The following is a 20042-nucleotide window of genomic DNA, read 5'->3' as shown; positions in this document are numbered from 1 at the left end:
GCTTGCCTCAGGCTTGATGATCTGACAGGACAGTCAAGATATTGAGAGGCATAAGCTGCTAAAAAACTTGATAAAAACATGTCTGGTTTAAATTCTAAAAGTCCCAGCCCAGTTAACAACTTTTATATGTACACATGCAAATATTTGAACAATTAAAATGGAGATAAAACATCTTACTCTGCTACACACTTCTTCCTAATGTATTATCAGTTTATGCAGTCCTTTCCTATGCTTGAGATTTTATTAAGCAATTCAGTAAGTTTATTAAGCTAGTCACAGGCTTCAGATCAGATTATACCTTCTGGCTTCGTTTTTTTTTGGTTTTTTTCTCCCTTTTCATACTTCAGTGCTGCTCTCCCTGTTACTCTTGAAAAAGTGCCCCTTTGTGTCCACTTTTTATCTGCTGAATTCTTTCCTTTAGAACAAAAAGAAGCATCCTTAGTACAGAGGGTCAAAACAAGGATATGAGCAGATTTCACATTATATTAACCCTTAATTTTGACTTTTTTTGCACACACATCCAAATTCATTTCATCCATCTGTAAAAGTGATACCACAGTACATTGTAATAAAATTGTAATTATCTTTTCTCAGTTCAGAATATATCACAGTGGAAGATCATTCAGTTTAATGATGATATGAAATAACAACAAAATATAAAGGCCACATAGAGGGCTAAGAGCAGTATTTCTATCTTGTTCACACTTGAAAAGTGAACAGATATTTGTGTCCAGTTTGACCACTAGCAACCAATCTTCCATTCATCCCACCTAATCTTAAATATAGATCAAAGAGATCTCTTCCCTTCTTCCATTCTTCTCCATTATTTCAACCTAAAAGAAGGGAAGAAAAGGAAAAAAAATTGGTAATAGAAAATAATATAGTAGACTTTGGAGACCAGTAAATCTTAATAAATGTGTATCTTGAAATGTGGAAATATTTAAACATTAACCAATTTATTCCTTTCCTGTGATAACAATCATTCCTCCAGTTTACTTTTGTGTATTTTCTAGGGCATTCAACCATGAAACAAATTTTAATAGGTCTTCAAATTATAGTACATGACAATAAGTTATTGAGCTCATATCCAGTTAAAATGACAGGATGGTACTGCTGCTGACATTATGGCTCAAGATGCCTTTACCTTCAAATGCTATTGGAGAGTATAACACACTTTATTATTTTATACAGTCTAGGAATATAGATTCTATTAACTGTGTTTTCTGAATCCCAAAAATCTTATTGCCCAGCTGATCTGTCAGTGACCGTCATGTCCAGAAAAATAAGCTGAAGAAATTTCTCATATAGAGGTACCAGAAATAGGCAGATAAAAAGAAATACTGTTTTTTGTATTATAGTTTTGAATTTATACAATGAAAGTTTGCATATATAGAAGTTATTTGCCTCTTATGATTTGTGGGTTTTTTTCATATAGGAGGAATATGTTTTAGTTTTTTAGCTATTTCACATATGTGTGTTCTGTATGTATGGAGAAAAGTTTCTTTTCATTAAGTTAAAAGAAAATAAACTAGTGATAGCATAGCTGACAAAAATAAACAAACTTTATAATAATTTTAAGAATTTTTGGACTTCTTTTCAGCTAAATTGGGTCATTTTTCTGCTACCTTCTACCAAAAACATTTAGACTCAATAGGATAACGTATTGAGTAATTGAATACCACACCTGGTGGGTTTCTTGCACATTCTTGCACATTCTTTCAACCACACCAAAGGCTATATGTGTATAATCCCCATTCTATAGATCCAGATTTCATAGAATTAAAACAAAATACAGGACTTCAATACCTATAAAAGGTCATCTACAACAACTTCTTGATGCACTTATAGATCATTTTGATCTTCAGTAAGATCTAGCTGAGTCACAAACAGGATAAAAATAGATATGCTTTAGGAATACAAGTAGGACTTATCACTCTAGTGTTGGAAAAACTATAAACCAGTGTTTTGTCTGTTATGGATATAATAAGTGTAAATTGATCTAAATTGAAAATAATAATTTTCTGTAATAAATTAATCCTAATTTTAATTTCCTTGTACTGTATATCTTGACAAGCTTTTCTAAAAAACCTTTGACAATTTCTTCCCTAAGAACATCCAACTATGGTAGTTAGATGAACTGCCATAGTTCATCTAATATGGTGGATATCCCACAATACTTAGAGTTCTTCTGACTAGGTTAAAATTGTTTTTTCAGAGTAACACACTAAAGTAACTAGTGTTTATTTTAAAAGTGGGCATCTGTCTTTGCTGACATTCTTAGACATTTTCTAAGCCCTAAAGAGTTAGTGGATAAGCCATTGTACACAATTGTTCTGGTTACCTATTTGTCTTAAAAGCTACTTTATGCCTCATATATGTGAATTTTAGATACGCACTGCAGATAGCTCTTATTGTAGTGAACTACTGTTCTAAGACCTACAACAGAATCTGAGGATTATAATAAATGATAAAATGAAGAAATAAAAAAGATGCCTTTTCCTAAACGCCTCATAAAAAGACCAGCATCAGAGACTGAGAAATGCAACTGATGCAATTGGTTACCATTTTGAGTAGGTAATTATATCAATGCAAAATTGGACGGATTGGCAAAATTTGGGAATTATAGCAGTTCTGAAATGAAACCATTTTTTTTTTTTTATTTTCCCATGGATTGGGCATGAACTACAGTGAGATGTATGAGCCATATGCAATTATATGTGGGAGGGACAACAACTGAAGTGTTGGTGACCGTGGTAGTCCAAAACTGGAAAAGACTGAGAACAGCTTTACATATGGTGAGAAACTACTGAAAAAATTGTATTCAGGTCTGACACATTTATCACTGGCATGTTTTTCTTTGCATTTCTTCTGAAAAGGAAAGAAATATATGGAATCCATTATGTTAAGTCTCAAAACTGAGTGCAGACTGCAAAGACATTTGTGACACAGAACAGCAACCTGCAGCATGTATAATTATGTGGTCTGAGTCCACAAATACTACAGATCTCAGCTGTTATCTGTTCATGATAAATAATGTAATCCATTACATGAAGGAAAATAATTCTGATTTGTAAGAGAGTCCAAAATGTACTTTTCTGCCTCAGGTATGCATAAATTAGCTGGGCATGCTTGGGAAGCTGCCACCTCTCCCTGACTCCCTGAAGAAAAAAACCCCAAACCACACAAAGTTATATAGAGGTTTCCTCTATAAGGCAAGTTTGAAAAAGATCTCAAAAATATTCCTCTAGTCCCCTCACACACCAAAAAAAAAAAAAATCCCCAAACAAAAGGGCTTCTTATTTTTTAAAACTGATTTTTTCATATTAGAAGTTGAAGGATCTTGGCATTAACCTGAAAACTGCAGAAAGAGGTTGTATATGGAAATTTTTAAATTGGAAACTACCACAGTGAATTCAGTTTTCCATATTAGACAAACAACATTTTTGTCTGTGTTGTGGTTTGATGTTGGCTGGGTGCCAGATTTCCTATTAAGCCACTCTATAACTCCCCTCATCAACTGGACAGGAGTGAGAAAATATAATGAAACTCTCATGGGTTGAGATAAGGAGAGGAAGAGACACTCAAAAATTATCACCGTGGGTAAAACACATGTGGAAATGTGAGAACCCAGGAAATCCCTCTGCCTGCCCTGGAGGACCAAGACCCCTGCCAGGGGACTCAGAGACCCTGTCACAGAGCCCAAGATGCCTGTGGTTTTGATTATGACCCATGGAGCAAGTTACCAACCTTAGATGAAGATCTGCAAGCCACGACAGTTTAATGATACTGAATTTTTCACGGGGTGAAAAAGTAGATTTTGGGGTTTTTAGAATGGGGGTTCAGGGGGCAAGATGGATGAATTGGGGCGTGACCAGCCTTTCTCCTTCTTCTTCCTAGCCTCCAACTTCTGGATGATGTTGGCACTTTTAGATTGGTTTAGAGTAGAAGCTCACTGTCTAACATAGATGATAGGTATTGGAAAGTAATTGTAAATAGTGTATACGTATTTATAGTATTTATAGTATAAAATTTTTATAGTATAAAAAGGTAACACTGCCCAGGGGCAGGCAGAGTGCCTGGACTGTCCTGCTGAACGGACCTCAGCTGGACAGGAGAAAATATTTTAAAAATAAGGAACAAGAAACAACCTTGAGGCCAAGAACTGAAGAGCTCTGACTCCTTCTTTGAGCACCAGGCTGGGAAAAGACTTTCTAACATTTCTCAGGGTCACTCTGACCAGTGAGAGGCCCCAAGACAGGGAAATTCCTTGCATTTGTTGCCAATATCAGAGTATGATAATGAGAAGTAAATCTAAATCTTAATAATATCATTCTCCCACTCCTCTTCTCCCCAGCTTAAATTTATTCCTGATTCTCTACATCCTTCCCCTCAGGGGTGTCCAGGGATGGGTAATGGGGTTACAATCAGACCATCACACATTGTTTCTGCCACTTCTTCCTTCTCAGGGGGAGGGTTCCTTTCCATGTTCCAGGCCCAGGGACCTCCCACATGAGACAGTCTTCCATTAATTTTTACAATTTGAATCCTTCCCACAGGCTGCAGTTCATGAGCTGCTGCCACGTGGGTCTCTTCCATGGGGTGCAGTCCTTCAGTACCCCAGTGTTGGTCCCCCATGGGGTCATAGGGGGTCCTGCCAGCAAACCTGATCCAGTGTGGGCTCCTCTTCCCATAAGGCCACAGGTCTGGCCAGGAGCCTGCTCCAGCAAGGGCATGAGCTTCCACTGCAAGCTACCACCTCTGCTCAAGTCTCCTTCCAAAGCAGTTGCATCTGGGTGAAAGCAACACACAGGGACTGTGTCAGGAGTCACTGGTTTAGGGTCTGAGGCCAGCACCCACCATTAGGGCAGAGTCCAAGAGCACTCAGCATCCACCTGAGCTGGGGACCCCCTTGCAGATTGCACTCCCTCCACACATGAACTGCTGAGCCACACGGCTCTCCATGCACAGCATTCCTGCCCTGCTCAGCACGCTCCCTGGAACAGTTTGTACCTGCCATGCTGATCCCAGCTGCACCCACTGCTTGCCTGATCAGCTCTTGAGGGCTTCCCGCTCCAGGCAGGTGCTGCTCAGGTGACCCTAAGCCCAGGGAGCCCCTGCATAGCTCGATCTCACCCTCACCCCTGGACTTACCTCAGTCACCTCACTATGAGACTGTTTTGGTCTTAGTACATTTAAACCTCTTGTAGTTTTCCTGGCTTTTTTGTTTTTTAAATTTTTACTGCTATTTTTTTCCCCTAAATTCTACTTCTGTTTGAATGCACCTAGACTTTGAGGATTTCAATGATCTTTCTGCAATGATCTAATAATATTATGCTTGAGAAAAAATACCTAATTTCATGCCAGCTGCTGTATGCACATAGCAAGGACTGGCTTTTTTCCCCCCACTTTACTTCAGAACACTGAATTTCACCTACTGCTCTACTGAGCAATTACTCCTATGTGAGATTTGCTCCAATTCTCCTCTGTTCATTTTATTTTTATAGAGCCCCAAATACTTTATATTGGTAGCAAAGCAAAGTTCACTATTCACACCCATTGTAGATAGCTTATGAATTTCTACAGCAATTGTAATTCCATGACTAATTTGTAAGAGGCTCCATTGGTGACCCTCAGCCATTGTGAAAACTGATCCATATGGTTACCCTTCCCTTGCTGTATTTCACTGACATTTTTAAATTATAAGGCTATCTTTCTTCTTACCCTGTAACAGCTTAAAGAAATTAACCAAAGTCTTTGAAGAAGAAATTGATACCTTGATACCTATATCAATGAATTGACTCCTTTAAAAACTGTTGTCACTTTTCTTGTTTCTGGTGAGGAGGCTGATTGAGACAACATATTAAACACAAGAACTCATTCAGGAGCTCTGTATCTGATTTCTAGCATCCTATTATTTCTCACTGTATCAAACTGTTCTAAAGCTTTATCATGAGACCAGTCTTATGAAGGTTTTGATGCAGGAATATATCTTAGGTTTTCCACAGTATACATCAATAGAAAGAATTGAATTATTTTTTCTGCTATCATCTTGTCTTTTTTTCAGTATGACTCTAACATGAAAAAAGACTGCAATTGTATTTTTCTCCATTACTTGTTCTCTGAAAGACAAGCATTTAATAATTTTTTTGAAATTCTTATTATTTATTGATATTTATCATTACCTAAATCCTCTAACAAGTTCCTCAATATATTCATCAATGTTGCCCAATATTTTCATCTTCCTGCATTGTTATGCATATGTATATAATTCCTGAGTCACATTTTATAAAAAGCTGAATTTTTAATGTTTGTTTTCCTTACATTGCTAGACTGATGTTAAATTGGAATATATCATGCAAACTGCACAGAAGACTTTTCAGCCTGCCATACAAATATCAGACAAAATCAATAGATAGTGACTGATTTTTTAATTTATTCCCTAACAGTCAGCACATTGAGATGAAAAGTAAACTTTCTTTCACCAAAAGTACTTCTACTATGCTAACCTAATGCAAATACTATTAGAAATTACAATGTTGATTGAAATAAAAATTAGTAACTCTAGGCAAACATTGATAAAATGACAGTTTCCTTTAAGCCTCTGTTGAAGTCTCTTTTAATAATAAAATAAAATACAGGGATATAGAGGTTAAATTATTTAAATAAAGTACATCCCATTGATGATATGTTTGTACTGATAATTACAAGCCTTTCCAAATTTGGACAAATTTTAGTTGCCTGTTTATTGCAGTTTTAAGTGCACTTTCTGAGACAAAAATACATAGGAGACAATCCTCAAAGTTAGTGTCTTCAGCTCTATAAAAGTTAATGAAGTAAAACATTAAGGCTATATTTCTAAGAGTCCACAGTAGCTGCACAATTAAGGAAGGAGCTTAAGAAAAAATATGCTGTTTAAATACATAAGCAAGTCTCTGACAAAAGCAATTTCTATTAATCTAACGTGTATAATTGCTGAGATAAGTCTTTCTTATGAATGAACTATCATTAGTGTAAAAATTCCTTGTTCTATTTAGTATAATTACTCAGTTAAAACGGGGATTCTCTTCTTATTAACTAGAGATTTGTTTAGGAAAAATATTATTTTATAGTAAAGCAATAAAAATAACTGTTTTCAGCTAAAGATGCTGAAGAGAGAAATGTATCAAATACATTAAAAATGTTTATGATCAAAAAGCAGCAACCTGCTTCCTGATACACATTTTGCAAATAATAATGATCTTGTGATGGCAGAGAGAAAAATAATGGGCTAAAAAGTTACAATTCCTGTAAGTTTTTTCATTACATTTTCTGTTTGGTAGCTAATTGAGTGTGAAAAATCAGAGGTCACCCTGAAACAATCTTTCTAAGGCCAGTTTACTGAACTATGAATCATTAGTATATATATTTTCTTTTTGTTATTGTTCAAAACCAATCAATTTGAAGTGTCCATCTGAACTGAAGGTTCAGAATGATGAAAACAGAAATATAAAACATAATTTTCAAAGGCAAACAGTACTTGTTGCCAAGTTTTAACCAAAATAAATCTTGTCACATTGCTTTTGTATGACATTACTTGAAACTGTTTAGTAGAAACAAAGAGATGCAGTCTTAATGAAGGCATTAATTTCTATCAGTATCTAATAAACACACAGGTAGGTCTGACAGTCAGGTAGCATGACAAAATTGAGATATAATGAGATATAAGAAGAATAAAACATGAGATAAATGTTTGGAGAAGGCAAAATGTATGGGGTAAGACATGTCTGGATAGGTACACAGGGAAAGGAAAATAAAATGGGTGAAGGTAAAGGAAAAAGGAATAGAAAAATGAACAGCAAGAGGCTGAGCAACAACCACATTGATTAAAGTAACAGACAGTTTCTTTATACTTTGTCTAGAAAACCAGTAATAATGATATTCTAATAAGCAGAGATGTTCAGACACTTGTAGTATTTCCACATATGTGAGCATATATGAATGACCGTGTATGAACAGGCACTCATTGTCATGCACCTGGTTCCACAGGTAGCTAGCTACATGCAACAAAAGTGCATTGGAAAAGCAATCTAACCCAGAACAGTAGTCAGGGTAAAGTTATTTGTATGAGAAGAGTCTCAGTTGGACTTGATGATCTTGGAGGTCTTTTCCAACCTTAATGATTCTATAACCATGAAAATAATGAATCTCTCATATTATGTCAGATCAACCTGATATCTCATGATGCCTATTCATCCATAGTTTGTCATGCTCTTCAATCTTAACTCTATCCAGTGTTCACACTGTGTAGATTATTTGGGTGCTGTTCAATACCATGAAGAGAAGCTGAGAAATGTTCCCTTCCAGAAAGTAAATTACTGGGACTGAACTAATTTTCTTTTCATAACTGGAGTAGATTTTTTATGACTTCTACCCATCCATTACTCAGGAGAAAATTCATAATGGTCAAATGAATTCAACAGCCAATTTTCTGCTGTTAGCCAGCAGTTTCACAGAGCTATGGGATGACCACTAATGGAGCTGAACTTTCTCTCCATCAGGACACTGATGTCACATAAAGTTTGTGTCCAAAGTATGAGTTTAAGGTTCCCAAGCTATGAAACCTAAGAGAGTTCATACTGAAATGAATGGAATGCCTGATGCTTTGTGCTATTTCTGGCCTTTAAGGTAACTTAGGAAGGAGCTGATATCCATTTCCTTTCTTTAAATTTATTCTATTTCCATTTTTTAATTTTAAACAGAGAATTTATACATCCATTTCTCCAAAGGAAAAGAAAACATGAGAAGAAATATCACACTGTTTTCGTCCCAAAATGCTGTCAAAACATAGATATAAAACATCAAAATATTTAAGTGTATCCTTAGGACAGAGAAAAAATATTCTGAAGTTTTCACTCTTAGGTTAATCTAAATCTACTTCCACTATTTATTTTCATTTGGCACTTTTGTCATCAAAAAACCTGTTCTGCACATCAGTTACTAATGCTAACAATATAGTAACAAAAGCTTTCCTTTAATGCACTGGCCTTCTTGAGAGCTGTATTGAATCAAAGAGTTTTGATTTGTCCTTTTAACAGTTCAGCTCTTGTTTCTTTTTCTGGGCTTTTTCCTGCATAGGCAAACTTTAAAATTTGAGATGGTCTACAGAGGAGGCCAGATAAAAAGCTGGGAGTTAACTGTATTCATTGAGCTAAGTGTTAGACATTTCTCCTGATTGTAACTGCAATTGACATGTGAGACTGAAGAGATGTCTGAGGCATTCAGTAGTTTTTCCAGCCAGCTCTGTGACAGCACAACTTCTACTGTAGCAAACATGTAGGGCTAAATTCAAAGCAAGTTTCAGCACTATTAGTTCTTATACTAGAGTAATTTAGGTCAAAGTAGGGAAGATTATTACCACAAGATTAAACAAAAATATCCACCTTGCAGTCTGATGAACATCTACACAAGCAACATGATAGTCCTTGACCATGACACCTAGTCTTTGCATCTTTGGTTTGGATCTTTTTTAAAACTCAGATAAAAGGGAAAAAGGTCTGTTTTCTGAAAATTTCAGAAATATGAAAATATTTAACTTACATAGAATTTTGTGGCTGTTGCATAAACTTGATGTGTTGCACAATCTGCTCACATCACTCATTAAGTAGTATGTAATTTTCAGTCACAAGCAAGGCTTCCAAGTTCACTGGCTACAAGGATGGCTCATAAGATTCAGGGCACACTGAAAATCTCTTTACAGACATTCTTTAAAGGAATATTGAAATTCTGTGAAGTAGAAAAAGTGAAATTCAAGCATTATAGGCAGAAAAGCTTTGTAAAGTTGATGACAAAAAATTTTTACTTCTTGTAATCAAATATAAACCAACCACTATCAAATGAGCTGCAAATCATTAAAAATTTATTTCTTATATCTGATTCAAATTGACTATGGAAGTTTAATCTGTATTACTGCATGCTGTAGAGATTAAAATTAGTCTCTTTTAATTAAAAAAATACAGATGAACTACTGAAATCCTCATAAACATAAAATACTTTTTCTCTTTAGAGAAGGTCACCCCTGTTTCCTTGACAACATGACTTAACTAAGTAAATGTGACAATTTAGATGTTTCTTTTATGAATTAATGCAGTTTCGCTCATACTATTTCAGGCACAACAAACAATGTAAACTCTGTTTCATAAAATTATATAACTATTTATTTATCAAGAGTGTATAAATTAAATGGCAAAGCCATGGAATAGAAGGTTTTGCTGAAAGAAGTAGGACTTACTCAACCTAATGGATAAACAATTTCTAAAAGAGAACTGGGATGGGACTAACAGAGCTGGACAGAGTAAAGCAAGAATTATGGGAGACAATATAGGGATGCTTTGGGAGGTTGAACATAGCTCTTTGTTATGAATGAATCATGCATGAAATTAAGTTGAAGAGGAATTTCCATGCCTAAGGAAAGATTTTTCATAAATTTATCACAGAGCACTGACTAGCACTCCAAAAGAGATAATGTTTTCTACAGGATTTTTCAGTATTTACTGGCTTCCAAATATTACATCATACATGTCCCAAAAATACCTCCTAAATATATAGAAATTGACAGCAAAAATGAGTTGCAAACACCCCTTGAACCCTACCCTGCATTGTCAAAATATTATAAGACCAAGAGATATCACTTTGTGTCTTCTTACTTATTCCTACACTGCTAAGGGATGACCCTGCGCTGTACATTTTATGACATCATCAGAATTATACAGTACTTGAAAAATGTCATTTATTGCATATTAGATATGTATTTAATTAATATTTTAATTTGTTTTTTCCTATTATATGAACAAATACTTTTGCTGATATTTCTGGAAGATTATAGCTGACCAAAGCTTGAGTTTTTTTCCTTATTCCTGGGAAGCACAATATGAATTAAAGAAAGTATGGGTATTCTTGGATATGTTTGAGGAAAAAAAACGAGGATCAGGATGCAAATAAAATAATTTTCTAAGTTTAAAAACTGGCTTCCAAAAATATTTCCATCTTTCAATACTAATCATAGCAAGTGCTTTCAATCTGTCCTAAGTTATTTTGTAATAGAGTTTCAGGAAAATAACAGAATCTCATTCTATACAGATTTTATGCAAAAGAATGTCTGCTTAAATAAAATTGTGAAAACACTTTCAATTTTATCATTTTTCCCTCTATCCTCACTTTTCTTGTAATTATATGACTCATTAATTTTCATTGTTATCATAACGCAAAAACATAAAAATCAACTGAATATTTGCTCATTCACATAGTTAAATCAGTTTTAACCTAGTATAGACAATTTTCTTAGCATTTATCTCTTTTTCTGAAAGCTGACAGCTTTTCAACAGCAGATTAAAATATATTCAATTGTGAGTCTTAATAAGAATCTTATGCACCTTTATTTATTAAACAGAAGAAAAACTTTAAAGTTACTAAGTTTGCAAAGCTGAATAACCAAAAGAAAAAATATTGTGGGATTAATCTCATTGTGTTATGCAGATGCATTGAAACTGTCTTCAGTATTATATTAGCACCACATTGTAAATATTTTTCTACTACGTGGAATCCATGGTGCTCATAGAGTTTATAATTGTTTCCTCTATCGCTATGTTTCTACAATATTTTAAACCTTCTCTGAGTATAAAACTTTTGTTCACCAACTTCTGCATGGTATTCATTGCAACAAAATTTGTTAATGCGAGATGTAGCAACACTATTACACATAGACATTCGTCTGACTTGGGTCAAAAATGTATTTAAAATCATATGCAAACATCTTCTTTGCAAAGAGTCTCAGTAAAGTAGAACTGGCAATATGTGTGACAGGCCATATACCCAAACAGCTTTAGGGACAAGGTCAGGATGTTATAGGGAGGAATACAATTTCCTGAGATCTTTTAGAAAGGAGAATCCCTTAAATGAGGTAGCATAAGTAATATCTGTTCTATTAGAAAATGAAGGATAAGAAAAGGTGAAGAAGGTTCCTAAGCTCCTACAGAATTTTATTCAATCACAAAATATTTTGGTTTTGTATCAATAATATAGAAGACTTAACAGTAACAATAACTGGTAGCTTCCCCAGCACAAACTGATTTTTGTAGAAGCATTATATGAGGAAGGATGTCATTATTATTTATGTCCTATTTAATAAAACATAGGTTGAGAACAAAGACATTGAGATAATAAGGTCAAAAAGAGTCACTAATTGTATGTGCCCAATTTCACATAACCTGGACCTGATTTTTAGAGAATATAATTGTATATTACAGTTTATGAATTCAAAGCACAACTCTAACTAGCTTATGCTGCAGTTATGCTGCAGTTATGAGTACCCAGTTGTTTTGCAAATCAGACCATAGGGAATAAAGTCAGTCACCCAGAAAATGAAGAATACATAATCATTGTCCACCTGTGATAATGTGATTTAAGTGACTGATCCAGACTTGCACAGGAAAGCTGAGCAGAGACCTGAAAGTAGATAATTTCCCTGGGCATTTCTCAGCTGCCTTCTCCTGCAGCTCCTCTGCCTCATTTACGTAACGCTTTCCAATGTTTAGAACAATTGAACCAGGAGTCCTGCAGAGAGCAAAAATATGTCACCTGGACATATTTTTGTTTATGAAAAATATGTCCAGGTTTAGGATATGTGGTTAAAGGGAGCACAAAGAGACAACTGCAGGCTCTGGGTTAGATCAGGGAAATCATACCCTGTTAGCAGCTCCCATCACATCCCAGAAGAGCCATCAGCCCACCAAAGGGCCCATCTCTGCAACACCAGGGAACACAGGAGTACAGGGACAGACAGGAAGTCAAAGTAAAGATTAAGGATGGCACACACTGTCTAGGCCCTGTCATCAGTCCCATTCTTGAGACATGGAATTGGCTCTCCTGATCACCTTTTAGATTAAGGTTATTTGCTGCCTAAAAATGGAGGAAATGCTATGGGATGCACAGGAAAAACATTTTGGGATACTACAGAATTTTTCATGGGGTATTTAGAACAGAAATCAAAGGTGGGAAAGGATTTTCTGATTTGGGGAGGAATAAATGAGGGAATTAGAAGGACAACAGAAAAAAAAAATTGTCCATTCTCATGTAAGCAGGGGCAGATCAATAGGCTTATTTGGCCATGCCCTGTACCAGAATCACTGTGGTCTGTCCTATCATTACCTAAACTCCATTGTCAATTATGTTCTGGTAAGAATCTCTTTACTCTGTGCATGTATGAAGTTTGACAAGGGCAAGAGCTGGTTTCAGCACCTGGGACAGAGCAACCCTGAATGTAATGGAAGGCTGGAGCACAGCATCATGGAAAAGTATTCAGGGGAATCCTGGTTGATGGCAAGTGGAATATGAGTCAGCAGTGTCCCAGCATTCAGGAGGGCAAATCATGTTCTGGGGTGCATCAGGCACAGCATCACCAGCTGGGCAAGGGAGGGGACTGTCCTGCTCTGCACCAAGGCAGCCTCACCTGACACATTTGTTTTGGGCACCACAATACAAAAGCATTCAAAGAAGGGCCGTGAAGATGGTGAAAAGTTTAGAGGGAAAGCTGTATGAGGAGCAGCTGAGGTCACTTGGTCTGTTCAGCCTGGAGCAGAAGAGACCATGGGTAGACCCCAATGAAGTCTACAATGAAGCTCTTCCTCATGAGAGGAGGGGCAGTTTTTCTCTGTGGTAACCAATGACAGGACCTGAGGGTACAGCCTCAAGCTGCATCTGGGGAGTTTTAGGTTGGATATTGGACACCGGGTGCTTGGGCACTGGAACAGGCTCCCCAGGGAAGCTGTTACAACTCCAATCCTGCCCAAGTACAAGATCAATACCTGCAGACACACGGTGTGATTCTCGAGGGGATCTTTGCAGGGTCAGGAGTCGGAATTTGATGATCCTTGTGAGTCCCATCTAACTCAAGAAGTTCTATAATTCTGCATATGTGAATCTCTGGTACAGAAATTGAAGTGACTGTTGGGATGCAAATGAGGCCAATCCAGACAGTAGGTGAAGTGTCCTGGGACCAAGGACTTGCTCTGGATGCGTGTGTGTCTAAGGCAGAGAGCACAGCAGGTTGGCTGTGGGACCAAGGAACTCCTGGACATCTCTGTGTGAGTGAAATGATCTGTACCAACAAATGGAGCAGCACTGTGACCTTGGGCACTTGTAAATTCAGATACCAGCAACTGGGGATGCTGGGATCCAGGCACAGACACTGGGTGTCTGAACCCAGCTGCTGCAGAGATAAACATATTTCATAGATATATTTATTTCCCCTACTGAACTCTGTCCTGGCTCAATCCGAAAGGGTAGCAGGATGAGCCTGTTGATGCTGTCTGTGTTCATGTGAATGCTCCCTGTGCGTCTCTGGGATCTGTGTGGACAGCCCTTCATATCCAAATGCATATCCAAATGTTCTCTGTTTGTCTGTGTCCACTGGGAACATATTTTCAGCCTCACTTCAGGTTGGATATGGGGGCAAGGAGCTCTAGTTGCCTTGCCTCTCTCAGGCTGTCAAATCCAGTATGAAATATTTTCCTCGGACAACTGGGATTTATTCTCAGAATTATGTGTTTTGTAAACTTGGTGGATCAGGCAATCCATAGTATAAAAATTGGGTCATAGATAAAACTGTAAGGTGTACACATAAACAGGTCTTATTAAGTTATGATTATTTTATTCATAGCTTCTCCTAACCTTTTAAGTTTTTTGGCTCTGTAACTCCTTAATACCCTTCTGCTAGGACTCTGCAATGTTTTGTAAGCAATTAAAGCAAAATTGCTGTTTGTCTGTGTAGCTGCTGTTCTTATTAATGTCATATTTTTATTATTTTGAAATAATTCTAATGTTAACTTCCAAAACCTCGTAGACTCTCTGATATCATGTGATCATTACATGGCATTAGAATAATAATGTATGTAAACTCAAGACAACAGTTCATGCTATGACTCTGAAGATCCAATGACTGAAAAAGTTTCTCAACTGCAATTATAATGTTCCCTGGCAAATTCCATGTTTAACTTTTCTGTATGTTCTAAACAGACTGCCACACAGCTTTTATCATACATGTTTCTAAATACTACAAACATCCTTTAAAGGAAAAAGAAGTTAGCTACTTAATATTCATTGACTATTTTTTAACCATTATTAAAGTGTGAGTTAATGAAAGTCATGAATCTCCTGTTTCCACCCACATTTTCTTCTGTCAAATACCCAGCAATTCTAATATGCTCAAAATAAGTTTGCTTGCTGATAATGCACCAGAGGTAGTCTGCATGCAGAATAGGCTGACACTGTTAATGGAGAATTACTCCAGTGTATCAAAGACACAAGAAACTACTTACTGCTTATTTTGCAAAATCTGAAGCAGTTCTCAGGAGTGCAGAATTTTACCAGGATTTACTCTTAATGTGGAGCAACCAACCCACTGAGATAGCTAAACAATAAAAAACACAGGCAGGATCATCAAATTTAGGGACTAATTTAGGAAACTTTCTGTCCAAATAACACTATATTGCAGTGTTGCATTTGCTTTAACTTTTGTTATACTGAGGATCTTTCTCTCTCTGTAGCCTGCTGCTCACTTAGACTCTTGCTATCTTTCATCAGGCATCTTGAAGCTGCTCTGACAGTGTCTTTACCCAGGGCCTCAGGTGCTGCTATCCTCACAATCTTGCAGTGTCAGACTCTGAAGGATAGTTATGTCTGTTAGATCAGGTTCCTTGTAGGAAGTTAATATCATTATTGTTTAAAACACTCTTTTCTTCTTCTGATTACTCACTCTTGTCTTATAGATATTATTGTCTAAATCCATAATAAAAATTGATTGCCCATGTACTCTCATATGTTTCAGTTTGTAACTTGAAGACCTAGTATAGGTAACATAAAGGATAACTGCTATTAATACATAAAAAAGGTATACATGAGTTGGGGGAGAAATTCTTCCCATTTCTCCCACTATCCCCATAATTTTAAAAACTGTTTTCCTAAAGTAATTTTGAAGTTGGAGTTTTCCATCAGCTACAAACATCACTAATAAAGCTTTGTGTGTGTGAATTTGCCTCAATTTTATTTGTACCCTCTATTATGTTGGTTTGCAATTTTTTTCACTGTTTGTGATTGTCTTTATGATGCATACAGCATTGAATGAGAGTCTGTTCTTAAAATTTCTTTCTGACTCTTATTTATTTCAGAAGTAAGGCAGCATATATTGAAAAATAACACTCCAGGAACAAATCCATAAAAATTCTTTACTTGCTCTTCCCAAGGCACAGAAATAAATTGTGATGGATCTCATGAAGAGCACTGGGAGAAAAGTTGTATGTTACATGTTCTACTGCAGCACGTTCTTTAGCTTACTCTACTTAAATCCTATGTTAATTATTTTGTGATAATTTTGCCTTGGCTCTGTTCCCCATATTTTTAATCAGCATTTATTTCTCTCAGAGATATGCATTGGTCCTAGAGCCAGTACACTGTATCCAAATCAATTGGGATTTTACTCCAATTTTTTTTTCAATATCTGCTCTTGGGGTTTTTCTGCATCTAAAACATATGATCCTACTTTTACCACTATTAGAGAATGGTGATAAAACACTACTTCCTGGTAAATAATATATGCATTTGAGTTGTTAGGCTTGCTTTTTGATTTTTCTTTTTAATTATCTTGATTATTCCATTGAAAATTAAGCTTTTTAGTTAACATTATTTACCAGCATTCTCTAACTATACATTATAAAATGTAGGTAATTGACTCAACTTCTTATTTCTTTTCTCACATAGGGAAGTGTGGGTGTTAGCTCTTTTTTTCCTCTCTAGCATAGACAAGTTTTTTCTTTTCTCCATTTTTACACAGGCGGCTGTCTAGCATATCCAATTCTAATCTGATATGGTGGGATTTTAACTTAATAAATTCCAAATATATTATGAATTATTGTTTCTGGTTTTGGTGTTTTTTGAGCTTATGGATTTTGGATTTTGTTTGTTTGGAGTTTGTTTTGTTGTGGGGTTTTTTTTGTGTTTTTCCTGTTTCTTTTTTTAATTCTGATGTGGGGTTGTTTTTTTTTTCATTCCAAAACAGTGAGTACATTTTCTTTTAGACTTTAAAAATATATGCTTCCAGGCTGACTGGTTCTTCTTCAAGACTTAAGTAAAAAGAGTAATCACAAAAATTGACAATAAAGAAAAGTTAATAAGTGTTTTTTTAAATAATAATGTCAGACCATCTGAAAGAGACAATATCTGAGTTTAGGCAGGAAAATATGGGGTTATATATGGGAAAGAAAAAAAGCAGATAGTAATCCATTGTCTTGTTGAATGAGACAGTGAAGTAAGGTGGTGCATCATTTTCATAGTTATTCTAGTGTATTAACTAAAAAAATGTTGAAAAAGTGCTTTAGAATCTGTTATTACAGAAATGGTATCCACTCTGATTCCTATTTTTATGACACTCTCAAATACAGTGTGAACTGTTATTTATTATCATTTACATGTCTTTCATGTTTAAAGAGAGAGCTGCCTCTATTTTTTCCCTCTCTTTTTCAGCCAGGTTATTTTTTACAAAACTTCTACTGATATGACAAACTCTTGCTGGTGGTGATACTTTTCAAATGTAACAAGAAATCTCTTTTAAGATGCTAGAATACTGAAATATAGATTATTAAGTCTAGTCTTCTGGCCAAATTCATGTTGGACCATCTACCCAACTTTTAAAGATGTCTTGATGTTTTGGTTGGAGAAGTTATTTATCTTTATTACTGGCCTAAGGCAAGACTGATGTGATTTGCTGAACAACTGTTTTATTTCAGTAGCAGTAAATTGATTAGGCTGCCTCAGAACCCTTGAAAAAATTGGAACACTGGAAGGGTCTGAATGAACTGCTCTTTGCTCACAGACATGGCTATATATTTGAGTCATAATGATCTGAGTTTTCTTCAAGGTCCATACAAAGAGTTTGTTAGATTCCATATATGATTTCTATACTTAAGATCAAATGTGGTAGAGTTTATATTCATTTTGATGCTAATAAAACTTATCTATAAATTTCATTTACAGTTTACAAATAACTTCATTCTCTTTTTAAAACATTTTAAGAACTTCTAAAAAGATCCTAAAATTCCAATTCTATTGGAAAAAGTTATAGTTGCCTTCTCTTAATGACACAATCCTGAATAACGTGACAAAGAAAAGAATGTAACCTCTCAATTACTTTAGAAAAACCTGGCATGACAGGCCACATACAAATAGTTAGCACATGTTTTTCTTTATAGGCAAATCTAGCTCTGCCTGCCACAAATAAATATTTACTACTATAACTCCAGGTATTCTTGGCAAATGAAGGATTTTAATACTCACATGTCTTACAAGCTTCTATCTACTTGCAGTGTAAAACTCTCAAAGAACTCCAGAGCAACAATTAAACACAATTAGATAATTGAAAGCATAATAGATTTTTGTTTCAACAACAAATTAACTAGTGGTCTAGACAAAAATGTACCACAAGTTATGTTTTTTTTCCTCATGTCAGAGGGACTCAACACAGTCACTGTATCTACTGAATGACTCATATACAGTTTTGGAGGTACATATCCAGACTTTGAAAATTCCTTCTGGCATTATGGCAATCTTTAGCTCTTCATTCCTCTCCATAAATAAAAGCCTCAGCAAAGAACTGAGAAAGGGACTGCACATCACAGTATAAAGCTGAGGCTAAAGAAATGGATTTAAATGTTTTCTGTAGAGTGTAACTGAAACACCATAAAATCTGTCCCAGTGGAATACAACAGACAACATGACAAGGCTGAGTTCTGGAGCATAAAGATGTAAGACAGTAAAAAAAATATTCTAAGTTAGCTCACTGCTTATCACTGTTTATAAAATCAATTTTACTTCCACATCAATTTAATAGATTGTTGTAATCTTTTCTACGACATTCATTAGAGCTTTGCTAGCAATGTTAAATTCATTGCCTTCCCTCTCCTGCTACAAATTATACCTGAAAGGAAACTTGAAAAACCAAGTAAAGGTTGGTGTTGGAAGGGACATGTGGTGGTCACCTAGTCTAGTCACCCTACTCAGGAGGATCAGTTGTAATATTTTGCCCAGGACCATGTCAAAATGAATTTTGAGTATTTTCCAGCAATCTACATGCTGTACAACCTCTGTAATATTCTGCAGCCTCTACGGCCCACATGTGCCAGTGCATTAAAAAACTATTTCCTGATCCTCAGATGGAACTTCCCATGTTTCAGTATCTATATATTTTTCAAGGTTTTATATTTATGCCATACCATAGCCTCTGCATGCTTTACTTTTGCTATTCTCTTTTTATATGCAATTCTTAGTTAGCCTTTTTGGGTAGAATGTTTTAGACATTATTTAGAAAAAGAATGGTGAATGTAGCTCTCACTTTACCATGAAAAAATAAATCTAAAGAGGACTCATAATAGCTCACAAGATAAAGAACCCACAAAACAGGATAACAAAATAGTCAGGGGTTTTCTGTCAGGTTTTTTTTCCTCCCTTTGTTTGTTTATGCATTTATGAGCCAAGCACATAAATGAAATGGGAAGTTATGCTTCCACACACTGTATCTATGTTACAGGCATTTAAATAGAAATTGAAATTACTGAAAATGTAAACAACACAGTGATAGCAGAGTACACAGTGGATGTTAGCTGCATGGTTAGAAAAGGAAAGCAGAGTGAAATATTTCAAAGACAACTTACCTGTGAGATAGAGAAATATGCAACAAATTCTGACAAATCAAAGTATCTCAGTGTCTTCTAAATATTTTCAAAATGGAAATATTCATAATATCCCTTGCTAGGAAAAATAAATTTATAGTCAATTTTATGGAAATATTTATAATTTCACATCTCAGAAATTTACTTGGGTAAATAGTGGGGTGTATAATCTCAAGAAACAGAGTCCACTAGTACTGCATGTATCTTGCTTCTCAGAAGAACAGATTTCATTATACAAAAATTCTTTTTAGCTTTAACAGTTCAAATTGGCTTGGATGTGAAAGCAACGCT

General features: G+C 35.6%; 1 long non-coding RNA gene across 1 annotated transcript in view; it reads right to left on the bottom strand.

The window, feature by feature from the left end:
- Window positions 1–333: 333 nt before the first annotated feature.
- LOC139592532 (uncharacterized) overlaps window positions 334–20042 on the bottom strand; it is a 254044-nt gene continuing 234335 nt past the window's right edge. Inside the window, exons 4-5 of the long non-coding RNA XR_011680034.1 lie at window positions 771–833; window positions 334–415 (exon numbers count right to left, since the gene is read on the bottom strand). This is a non-coding gene — a long non-coding RNA (uncharacterized lncRNA). The remainder of the gene's footprint in view (window positions 416–770; window positions 834–20042) is intronic.

Source organism: Agelaius tricolor, unplaced genomic scaffold (assembly GCF_023055355.1).
Source record: "Agelaius tricolor isolate 1412-34295 unplaced genomic scaffold, bAgeTri1.0.p SCAF_8, whole genome shotgun sequence".
Taxonomy (NCBI): domain Eukaryota; kingdom Metazoa; phylum Chordata; class Aves; order Passeriformes; family Icteridae; genus Agelaius; species Agelaius tricolor.
This window is presented reverse-complemented; position numbering and strand designations above follow the sequence as displayed.